We start from the raw sequence: 12,561 nt of genomic DNA on the forward strand, positions 1-12,561 counted from the left end.
GCACAAGAAAGTCGAGCTCGTGCTGGCGAGAAGCGTGGTTTGTGAATGAACTTCTCCTCATGCGGGTCTCAAGGCAGCACCACGTACGGCTTGAATATGGTACCGGTTTCTCTCGCGTTCTGCAGTCGTAGATGCATTCCAAAAAACAAGGTGCATACGAAGTGAAACCCCACGAAACAGATGCACATCCGATTAGCACGGATGGCTATGTATGGTGCGAAAGAAGTTCAACATGCATGCATACACGCTTACCGTGTAGGGCGTACGGTACACACAGTGTTGTGCTACGTCTGACCACATAGCCGCATGTAGAGTGAATTTAAATCGCATATGGAGAATTTTGGATAGAAATAGGTGAGCAGTATATATGCAAAATCTCACGAAGTGAGGAAAACCTGTAATTTGTCATATTCATTGCCTTTAGAAAGGGCCACCAGTGTTTATATCTGGATGTACTTTAACGCTTGAAAATGTTGAATCATTTCAATTTTGCAGAGGAATACTTTAACTGAATTCTTGGCGTCAGTCTCAAAATTCCATTTTAACAGGAAATGTTGACTCGACTCTTTTTTGATAAATTACCATGAATATATTCCCAACACCATGGAAATGAGAATTCCAACAACTGATTGCAAATTTCATGCATCCATTATCACCGTTAATTCCCAGGAGATATTACACATTGTGACGTTACACATTGACACTGGAAATTCATTGCGACACCATTTCACTGCAATCAATTCCCTTTATATATTCAATCTATATATAAAAGGGACATATGTGAATATGTGTGTCTGTTCGAAATGTTTAGCATACTTCCCAACATGCAACAAACTTGAAATTTGGCATGTGGGTATCTTCCAGACGATACACAATGCAAAAAGTATAAAAATTTACTTTTGTATTTGGGGGGGGGGGGGCGCACGCAATAATGGATATATTTTGCACAGCAAATGAGCGGTGATGTCACATCTGTGATGTCACCCGCATGCGGCAGCGTTACGCAGTGTGCCTGCTGACGTCACGCATCCCCGCCCCCACCATCCGCGTAGGCCGTGTATTAATCCAAGACAAGAATCCAAGTCTCGGGCAAAGCCGGGTAGTGAAGCTAGTTTAACATCTAATTGGCCTATTGCCATTACTTGCTTCTCCTTGCATGCCAGATCTGGGTATTTGTTTTAAAACTGGTTTGTGACTAACTTAAATATTTTTTTTTAAATTTGCTTAAGCACGTGTAAAAAATGTATTAGTCAACGTGATATCATGGCCTCGCGGTTCTGTCCAAGTGTTTGTATTTGGGCTATGGTACCAGCCTCGGACAGGTGACCTCCCAGAGCAAAACACAGCTGATGTCGGCGTTATGGGAATCAGAGGGCAGTGCAGCACAATCCATTGTTGTTCTGCACATTCAAGTTCAAGTTAATTTATTAGGTATAGCCCTGTGCGCCATTCGGCTCTTGAATCGGGTGCAACCACAACAAACAAAAAACAAAAAAATGAACAAGAAAACATCTTAAAGTGAATATGTGACTATGTGCAAACAGAAAATCCAAGAAAAGACAGCAAAATATTGCAGAAAAAACACCGTACACCAACGCTGTGTGCAAAAATCCCAGTGGGATGCAAGTCAAATAACAACAACAACCACAAGACAACTTAGATTAAGGCCATCAGTCTTACTCCGTACTATAATAAACAAACATGGCCAAACCAAAAAACTTTTCGAAATCACCAAAATAAAGCCATGAAAGCAATGTAACAGTGATCATAGGAACTGTGACGAAATTTTCACAATAAACGACATAAACAACATGTACCACCAAAACCCTGCAGCCACAGCTGCACGAACCTGCACTGACCATCGCGGTGAAGCATGGTCAAACAACTTTCGCCGCCTGCAAGGCCCTCATCCAGGGGTGGATTGACAAAACAGGCTGTATACGTTAAGTGTATATACTGAGGATGCAACATTTACATTTCTAAAACCTGCCTTGTGTGACACTCAGGGTGACCTGCTTCTGCTACAGCAATGAAGCGGCATCGCATAGATAGAATGCGCCCTGGGTCTCGTGCTTTATGAGGATTTGATCAAATGCTGGGTGTGGTGACGCATGCCTGTAATTCTACGCATTGTGGCCGGCATTGGTGGATCTTGTGGATTTCACCACTTTGCTGTGAAACTCCCCGCCTCCACAGGGCTTTGAGGTGGCCAGCTAGTACAGAAAATGGGTTACTGACCTGCCTCTACAGATTTTGAGCGTTATCGCTCGCAATGCGTGCTTTTTTTTCATCCAGGTCGTCTCAGACGCAGAACGCTTTTAGAAATTGGCTAAATATCCCAACGCAGGAGGATATTTCTAAATAATAAAAAAAGAATGACGATCATTTTTCTCCAGAATAAATAAAATACATTATTATATGTGTCTGATGGTATTGAAGGTTCAGTCATTTAATCACCAGTGCACACAAGGCTGACTTTGTTATTCAGCTAGAGCCGCGACGCTCAACCGAATAATCTAATTTCACGATCTAACCCAAAAAAAACTCAATTATGAATGATATTGGTCGTGAAATCCTACGTGTTGAACCGAATAAGTTGATTTGCCAACGGAAGTGTAATCGAACGCTCTCTTTGTGGCCGATTACTCGAGCCCCTTTAAAAATTAGCGGCCGCCCCCACATCCTGCCTTCTTGAAGGCAGGAAACCCCCCTGCAGGCCACCGCAGCTGATGATGGCGATACCATCGCCAAGCCCCACTCATCATCCTCCTGTCCGATAGCACATGTCGGAACAGAGGTGAGGTTTTGTTTTCTCCAACTGTTTTTCGTGTTATAGGAAGAGGCGAGTAAATTGCACCTATAATCAGTAAAACAGCCGATGATTTAAACAATCGGATAGCTCCGCTCCAGAGTTGACGTCAACATTTTTCTCTCGGTGGATGGCGTGCTCTTGCTATTCCAAGCAGAAATTAACAGGAAAAACATGCCGAAAGCAGAATCGTGCATTTCGTGACCGGGGCAATGCACCACAGCAAAATAGATGACGGGCGCTACTCAACCAGACTCTCAGACGGCCTGTCCTTGAGATGACCTCGTGTGCCGTGGGAGGTGCCAAACGCAAGCAGCATGGTCATCAGTTTACCGCGCACGTGCTTTGCCTGCAGCAACAAAAAAAATAATTGAACACATTGTTAGCGTTTTTGAGTCGGTGCGCGCATGTGCACGCACGCGCATAAACACTGCCAGCGCGTGGAGTCGCACAATGTCAGATGCGCACGTGGACAGGCATGCGAAATATTAATGAAAGCACAAACCCATGCCCTCCCATCATCTTGTCCGTGGCCAGATGTCACAATTGCCGGCTTCACACTTGAATACAGGTGGCCAATATTGTGACCTAAATTCTTTATTTTTCGGGATTGATCTAAAACTGTTCTTAACGCTCGGCTGGAATCAACTTCGGTTCTCGCATTCATCGTTTTTCGTTTATCCTCAGATTCATTGCAGCGTGTTAAGTCATATTTTTATTTTTTTGACTAACAACCGTTATTCGTATTCGCCTGTTTTGTTTTTTATTGGGCTGTGACTCACAGGCGGAATACGGCAGAGAAATGTGAGTTCAGTCGGAATGCTCATCCTTTTGTACCAGTAAAATGGGGTTAGAAGTTTGTAAGACGTGAAAAACAAAATGGAGAGACTGGCTTCTACCATACGAATGTGAAATGTCCACAGTTGGCTCAGGCCCAATTGAGATTTGTACTCCCCCACGCACATTTTAACTGGAATAAACACTTTAAATTACGTGTTAACTGGAACTTGTGTCATAACTCTAGAATAGACTTGAGTAGCTGGGCTGTGCCTACGTAATTTTTGTTATCATATTTGTGCCTTTTCTCTGGGTACCCTGATTTTTATACCTCGCACTTCCGTTATCGGGTCAAGCAAAACCCTCCTAAAGAAGACTGGAGACTCAGTGAGGATTTCCTGGCTATATGCAGGACATTTTTGCATATATGTTTTTTTTATATTTAAATATATAATTTTTTTTATTATGTATTAAGAACAATCCTAGTTTACTAATTGCATCGCAACAGCTTTTTCAACACTACAGTGTCTACAATGATTTAGTGTCAATAAACACCAATGTGTGCAAAAAAGAGAAAATATATATTTGGCCGCTGAAAAACACATTCCTGCGGAGGGAGCTGGTAGGAACGTTGGGTTGCTCGGTCAATGGCCAGGGTCAACGGCGGCGTGGTGTATTCCGCAAATATGGCCGACTGTGAGGGCGGGCACAAGCCGGCGTGAGTTGGTTAAACGTTGAGTTTTATAAGGGCACCACGGGGTGACCAGCCCCTCCCCACCCAGCCCCACCCCTCCCACCCCCCACCCAGCCCCATCCTCCCCACCCAGCCCCTCCCCACCCTTCCCACCCAGCCCCTCCCCACCCTCCCCTCTCCACCCAGCCCCACCCCTCCCATTTTTGGATGCACGACGGACGGACAGAATAATCCCCTGTGGGCTGGTGTAACCAGGAGGTTCCTACCAGTATAAACGGTTGAAACTTTCCTTAATTTATCTAGGAAAGCCGAAGGAAATCTGACACGAGATTCAGGACAGTCCTACTTGGGATATTTGGAAAATGCCTTAATTACGGCATTACTGTGTTCACTGGTGAGAAATCTGCAGCATCTGGAGAAACCCGATACGTATGAGGTTATAACTCTCAAAAATCGATACAGATAGGTAAGCAACCTATTTTCTGTCATACCGACCACGTCATAGCTCTACAGTTTGGGAGTTTCGCACGAACGCACGCGGAGATATCCGCGCAAATCCACCAAACTCGCCTCCAAAGCGACGACTTAGTGGTATGAATCACCACGTCTGGTCAAGCTTTCCCCCGCATAAAGACGATTTCCAGGGATAGAATACTTTTTTGCACGGTTGGCTATGTACGATGCGAAAGAAGTTCAACGTACATACAAACGTACGCACGTTTAACCTCTATTTATAACAACACTCGATGAGAGCCGTGACTTTGCGGCGCGCGCTTGCTCCCGTTATCCCCGTTGATTCTAAAATGGATTTTGATCAAATCTTGAAGGTGAACGTTCCTCGAGAAGACGTGGCCATTGGCCAGCAACGCTTGGCAACGGGTGGCTCTCTGTCATCGAGCCAAACATTGGGAGCTCAAGGGCACTCGCTGAATTCCGCCGAGTGGACGATTTCGTTCACATTGAGCCGTCTGTGCAACGTCCATTCATGTTGTCACTATTTGCCGCGTCGCTTCATTGCCATGCATGACAAGCACTTGAATAAACGCGTGCGGTTACATTTAGTGCGCTTCTAATTTCTATTTTGAAATATACGATAATATGTGCCTGAGCTCGTCATTAGTACGCATTATACACGTGGAATATGCTGCTGTGTCACGTGTGCAATCAGGCGCTGATTGACTGTCCCCAAAAACCGTCGCTCTAAGATTCACCCAGCGTTGTGCTTTCCATTACCTATGAAATCACATCGGACACTAATCGGGATTACTCTGCCCATAATAACCCAAGCTATTATCATGAAAAAAATTACGCAGGCAGACTGCTATGCGAGATTGTTGTGCTATTAATGGAAAGTTTTAAAGATAAAATTTTCATTGAAACTTAACCTAACGACTTCAGGCTCAGAGGCTGCACTGTTGCTTTAGCACTTGGCTGCTGATCTGAGAGTGGGCTCAACTCAGATCATCATTTTCCTCTGGGTAGATGAGTACCAGTTGGTTGGAACGGTTTTTGTCGTATATGTGGAATATAAATCGCTGTCTCGGAAACCGTCATCCGAGGTGTGCACTGCCCAATGCTTATTTGAGCATGTGGATTCTAATGTAATCATCATCATCAGCTATGATCAATCCACTGCTGGAAGGCCTCCCCAGGCCGTTTCCATCCCTCGTGGTTCTTCAATGCAACAATCCCCCAACAACCTGCACACGAGCCAATTGCACCTGTCATAAAATTGAAATTCACGCGATACTTACTATGTTCAGAATACAAAATAATGTATGCATTGAGAAGGCAGTCACTTACACAGGGGAGAGAAAAGTCATACGGACACGCTGTGCGACTGCAGTGCCCTTGGCCGATGGGTCCGATGCATCATCGGGGCGCGCAATCGCTGCCACCTTCACGTGTCCCTCGCGTACCCGAGAGCAAGCGCGCGCTGCATCAACGCGCCGCACGCACGATCAGGCCGAATCGGCGTGAGAAGACGCACGGAACAAACAAACACGACGAAGACCCCCCCCCCTCCCCGTGTAGCCTGTGACAGACTGTTGGGGCAAGTGCTGTTAGCGAGCAGCACCTATGGAGGCCGGCACTGTGGCACACACGAGGGCGTGGGTGGCCAGCACCACGCCCCCAGGAGCGATGTTTACCACACACCGCACCAGGCACTAATTTGAGGCTGAGTCGACCTAGGGGAGGCCCAGACCGGTTCAGGTAATCGTCGCTGGTGTTGGCCGTAAGCGGGGAATCGAACTCGGGTCACCAGTGTTCGTTGCTCGGTGCGCTAACCGCTGCACTACTGCCCGTGTGCGCGTGCTGTCGCTTGAACGCACGCCAGGGCTAACATCACGTTTGCGTCGGACCACTTTCCTGGAAGACCATTGTGATCGATCAACAGGAAGCCCTCGGAGCATTCCATTCAATCCGGTGTCCTTTTGGCACCACGGGATGCGGTGTCGCGTGTTTTTCTAAGGGACACGTGGGAGACGGCAAAAGGAAGGGAGCGTTGTTATTCTTTTTTTTCTTGACGGAAGTTGACTATTCCCATTGAGGATTTGGACTGTGACTGCAAACCACAATACATTTGAATGCCTACGTCACAGCAGACAGTGCATGCACTGTTGCAATATCCCTGGCACATTCTACCAAAGAACGGTGGGAGTGAAACCACGAAACGCTTACAAACCGGCTTGGTGATAAATGCACGTCGAGTAATTCATTGTTCGGCTAAATGTTAAGCAATCTGCCTATTCTTCTTCTTGGTTCTTTCGGTAAAGTCACGTAGAAGAGGAAAAATAAAATAAAAAAATAAAACATTTTTTTTATTATTTCCCTTCTACGTGACTTTACCGAAAGAACCAAGAAGATGAATCCCTGCAGTCACGAAAGCTTTAAATCGAAATCTGCTAATTTCTCAGTGACACACGATGTGAATGTGTGTAATCTTTTTTGCTGAGTGACTGAGCCAAATGGCGCTTAAAGACAAATGAACAATTTAACATGATGACAAAGTTGCTTCACTGTACAGGACTCGAATTTGTACCGATTAAACGCATGTGATATTCCACAACCCGTGCTGCGACCCAGAGCGATAATCAGTTCGATTTCATCTCCACGCGCGGTGGCTGAACCAGTGGGGTAAGTTTAATAAAAATCTAAGAATAGGTTTTACTGGTAGGAACCTCCTGGTTACACCAGCCCACAGGGGATGATTGTGTCCGTCCGTCCGTCGTCCATCCAAAAATGGGAGAGGTGGGGCTGGGTGGAGAGGGGAGGGGCTGGGTGAGGAAGGAGGGGTTGGGTAGGGTGGGGAGGGGAGGGTGGGGAGGGGCTGGGTGGGGAGGGTGGGGAGGGGCTGGGTGGGGAGGCGCTGGGTGGGGAGGGTGGGGAGGGGCTGGGTGAGGAGGGTGGGGCTGGGTGGGGGTGGGAGGGGTGGGGCTGGGTGGGGAGGGGCTGGTCACCCCGTGGTGCCCTTATAAAATTCAACGTTTAACCTACTCACGCCGGCTTGTGCCCGCCCTCACAGTCGGGCATATTTGCGGAACACACCACGTCGCCGTTGACCCTGGCCATTGACCGAGGAACCCAACGTTCCTACCAGCTCCCTCCGCAGAAATGTGTTACCCTTTCTGACAGGTGTTAAGATGTTAAAACACCAAAAAGAAACCTTTTGTAAGGAATCATGTCTACATTAACAAAATATACGTGTGGTGAACATGCAACAAAAAAAACATGGTCTGGTAGTATGTGCATTGTCTTTGAAACTGATTGGTCCACACCAGAGACAGCTTTCTTTAGAGCCTAGTCTCAAACAGAGTTAGACCAGTGGACGCCAAAGGCGGATGGGTCCGATGCATCATCAGGGCACGCACGTGAGGTCCCATCATGTAGCTGCTCACCCCGAGCTCTCAATGTTCTGAGAGTGGCATTGTCTTCTTGGTTCTTTCGGTAAAGTCACGTAGAAGGGAAGTAATAAAATAATAAAAATAAAACACAATAAAATAATTTTCACGACGTTTCGGCCACAACGCAAGCAGCCGTCCTCAGGTGAAAACCAGTCTCTGTCGCCTCGACGGACCTGGTTTTCACCTGAGGACGGCTTCTTGCGTTGTGGCCGAAACGTCGTGAGAATTATTTTATTGTGTTTTATTTTTATTATTTTATTACTTCCCTTCTACGTGACTTTACCGAAAGAACCAAGAAGATGAATCCCTGCAGTCACGAAAGCTTTAAATCGAAAAGTGGCATTGTCTTTGTGCTGCTCGCCTTTTGGCGTCCTCTGATCTAACACCGTTTGAGACTAGGCTCTAAAGAAAGCTGTCTCTGGTGTGGACCAATCCATTTCAAAGACAATGCAACATATACTACCAGAGCACTTTTTTAGTTGCATGTTCACCACAAGTACGTGTGGTTAACGGAGACGTGATTCCTTGAAAAAAGGTTTCTGTTTGGTGTTTTAACATCTTAACACAACTGTTTTATTGCCAGAAAGGTTAAAAACGATACTTATATTTTGAAACTGGCAAGGGAGGTCCCATGATGTTCCTAAAAATCTATCCGCATTTGTCCACCCAGCGGTGTTAATGGTTACAGCGCAGACGTGGAAGAATTTAGCCAGCGTGGAAAAATACATCAAAACTAAACTTCTAAAGTGAGCTTTATGTATTTATGTTGAACTTCTTTCGCACCGTACGTAGCCAACGGTGCGAATCGGAGGAGTGGTGGGAAGCACAACAAACTAAACGTAAAAAGCAGTTCTAAAGAAATTCGTTTTCAGTCGAGATTTGAAGGTGCATAGCTCCGGTGGCTTCCTAATATCGGAAGGGAGGAATCGTTTTCCATGGCCTTCAGAAGTGTATCTGATAACCGCGCGATGCCGTCACCGTCTTCGTTCGATGGTTAGCCAAACGCCGCTGCTGCTGCGAGGATGACCGGGGTTTGCATGATGATGGTTTAATGCTCGTCGAGCTCTAGAGGGCCCTTCCACCAGCAGTGGCGTTGAGCCAACGATTGCAGGACTGCACATTTGCCTCTTCGTCTGCTTACGCTGGTGGAAACAGAGAGGAACTGAATGTGCTTTGAAAGTGATTTCAGAGTTTTTCGAGGAATTTTGTTACCCAATGACCGTTGCTTGAGAGGACTGTTCTGGGGTATATATATTAATTTAGGAGCTTTCGTGACTGCAGGAATTATTCTTTGGTTCTTTTCGGTTAAGTCACGTCTAAAAATAAAATAATAAATTAAAATAACATAACATATTATTTTAATTTATTATTTTATTTTTAGACGTGACTTAACCGAAAAGAACCAAAGAAGTATATATATATCTTTGTTTACGTCAAGGAAGCACAGAGAGAGCCCAGCTTTGTCTATTCTTGCAACGTTGGAAAACAATCCACATATTGAGCTGCTCCTGCGATGCCATTGAAAGTTTAGACCGATAAGAAACTTAATATGTTAAAGAGGCCCACTTTGTCTTTTTCAATGACAGTTTGAAGTACACTGATTGAACAGACCTTCAAAATGTAACCTTTGAAATGTCTTTACTAGAAATCCAATAGCCTTTAGAAACATTTAATCAATACAAAATATAATTTTGAAAGTCATCAAAAAAGAAGTCCTTTGTAAGTTACCCACTTTAAAATGAATTTTTTTTAAATATGAGTTTGTGACAGATATTCAGTTGGATTCTGAAGGTTTTCTTTGACTTTGTTGCTGTGAGAACTGTAAATAGAATGCACAGAAAGTCCAAGTGGTAATAAGCGCTCGCCTATTTACACGCTAGGCATGGATAAATGTTAGGGGCGCTGTTGTGGTGAGACGTTAACTCCCTCGCCTGGTATACAGGAGGCCGTGGGTTCGATCCCGACCCTGACGCCTGTATATGTGGAGTTTGCATGTTTTCTCCGTGGTCGCGTGGATTTTTCTCGGTGGGGGGTTTCCCCTCCACATTGAGAAACAACATGCCTTTAGATAATTTGGTGGCTATAAAATGTCCACATTAGCCAGCGGTTTGTATGTGGCACGGCAACAGTAGTGGGCAATGTTGCACTCCCGGTTGTGGGAGCCATTATCTATATTGTCCACTCGCGAACCGAAATCATCGAATCAAATACGGCACAAATTCCTCGGTAATGTTAAGCTTCGGCTTGCAATGCATGCAGTTTAATTCACTACATGCCGAGGCTTTGTTGTAAAGTAACGGTACAGTGTTTATCAGGAGCACATAGAATGCGCCCAATCTTATCAGATCCCAGAAGCTAAGCGGTTTGAGCTTGTACAGTGATTGCGAGTATATCTCGTACAACTGCTTTAAAAAATATTATAAATGCAGGTTTTCAGAAATAAATGAATAGGGAGTACAGGTACAGGTAAAAACGTATATCTCACTTAATTTGATTCAACATAAATATTGATTGTGATACACGCATCGAATTATGCTCAAAAGAGTTGCATTTTTTTTACCATGTTTGCAAATTGCATGAGCATTACCTGTTGTCACAATGAGGTTAACAGAGTAAACGCAACTATACAATGGAACAAACAAGAAACAATAGAAACGAGGCTGTAGAGACAAGAAAGGGTATCCATGCTCAAATCAAATCGCGGCCCTGAGCCTTGACAAGTGAATTGTTGGTCACAACAACTCACTCACCCACCCACTGCTCACCACACTGCAGGTCACAACTCACTCACCCACCCACTCACTGCTCACCACACTGCAGGTCACAACTCACTCACCCACTCAGTGCTCACCACACTGCAGGTCACAACTCACTCACCCACTCACTGCTCACCACACTGCAGGTCACAACTCACTCACCCACTCAGTGCTCACCACACTACACGTCACAACTCATTCACCCACCCACTCACTGCTCACCACACTGCAGGTCACAACTCACTGACTCACCCACTCAGTGCTCACCACACTGCAGGTCACAACTCACTGACTCACCCACTCACTGCTCACCACACTGCAGGTCACAATTCACTCACCCACTCACTCACTGCTCACCACACTGCAGGTAACAACTCACTCACCCACTCACTCACTGCTCACCACACTGCAGATCACAACTCACTCCCCCACCCACTCACTGCTCACCACACTGCAGATCACAACTCACTCACCCATCCACTCACTGCTCACCACACTGCAGATTACAACTCACTCACCCACCCACTCACTGCTCACCACACTGCAGGTAACAACTCACTCACTCACCCACTCACTGCTCACCACACTGCAGGTCACAACTCACTCACCCACTCACTGCTCACCACACTGCAGGTCACAACTCACTCACTCACCCACTCACTGCTCACCACACTGCAGGTAACAACTCACTCACTCACCCACTCACTGCTCACCACACTGCAGGTCACAACTCACTCACCCACTCACTGCTCACCACACTGCAGGTCACAACTCACTCACTCACCCACTCACTGCTCACCACACTGCAGGTAACAACTCACTCTCCCACCCACTCACTGCTCACCACACTGCAGGTAACAACTCACTCACCCACTCACTCACTGCTCACCACACTGCAGATCACAACTCACTCCCCCACCCACTCACTGCTCACCACACTGCAGATCACAACTCACTCACCCACCCACTCACTGCTCACCACACTGCAGATTACAACTCACTCACCCACCCACTCACTGCTCACCACACTGCAGATTACAACTCACTCACCCACCCACTCACTGCTCACCACACTGCAGATTACAACTCACTCACTCACCCACTCACTGCTCACCACACTGCAGGTAACAACTCACTCTCCCACCCACTCACTGCTCACCACACTGCAGGTCACAACTCACTCACTCACCCACTCACTGCTCACTACACTGCAGGTCACAACTCACTCACCCACTCACTGCTCACCACACTGCAGGTCACAACTCACTCACTCACCCACTCACTGCTCACCACACTGCAGGTAACAACTCACTCTCCCACCCACTCACTGCTCACCACACTGCAGATCACACCTCACTCACCCACCCACTCACTGCTCACCACACTGCAGGTAACAACTCACTCTCCCACCCACTCACTGCTTACCACACTGCAGATCACAACTCACTCACCCACCCACTCACTGCTCACCACACTGCAGGTAACAACTCACTCTCCCACCCACTCACTGCTCACCACACTGCAGGTCACAACTCACTCACCCACTCACTCACTGCTCACCACACTGCAGGTCACAACTCACTCACCCACTCACTCACTGCTCACCACACTGCACGTCAC

The 12,561-nt window shown here is 46.5% G+C and overlaps 1 protein-coding gene across 1 annotated transcript in view; it reads left to right on the plus strand.

Annotated features, from left to right (window-relative positions):
- Window positions 1-12,561, plus strand: part of RHOBTB2 (Rho related BTB domain containing 2) — an 86,797-nt gene that overhangs the window by 48,993 nt on the left and 25,243 nt on the right. The gene's annotated exons all lie outside the window — the stretch shown is intronic.

This window comes from Lampetra planeri, chromosome 4, assembly GCF_965212315.1.
Source record: "Lampetra planeri chromosome 4, kcLamPlan1.2.h2, whole genome shotgun sequence".
Taxonomy (NCBI): Eukaryota; Metazoa; Chordata; class Hyperoartia; order Petromyzontiformes; family Petromyzontidae; genus Lampetra; species Lampetra planeri.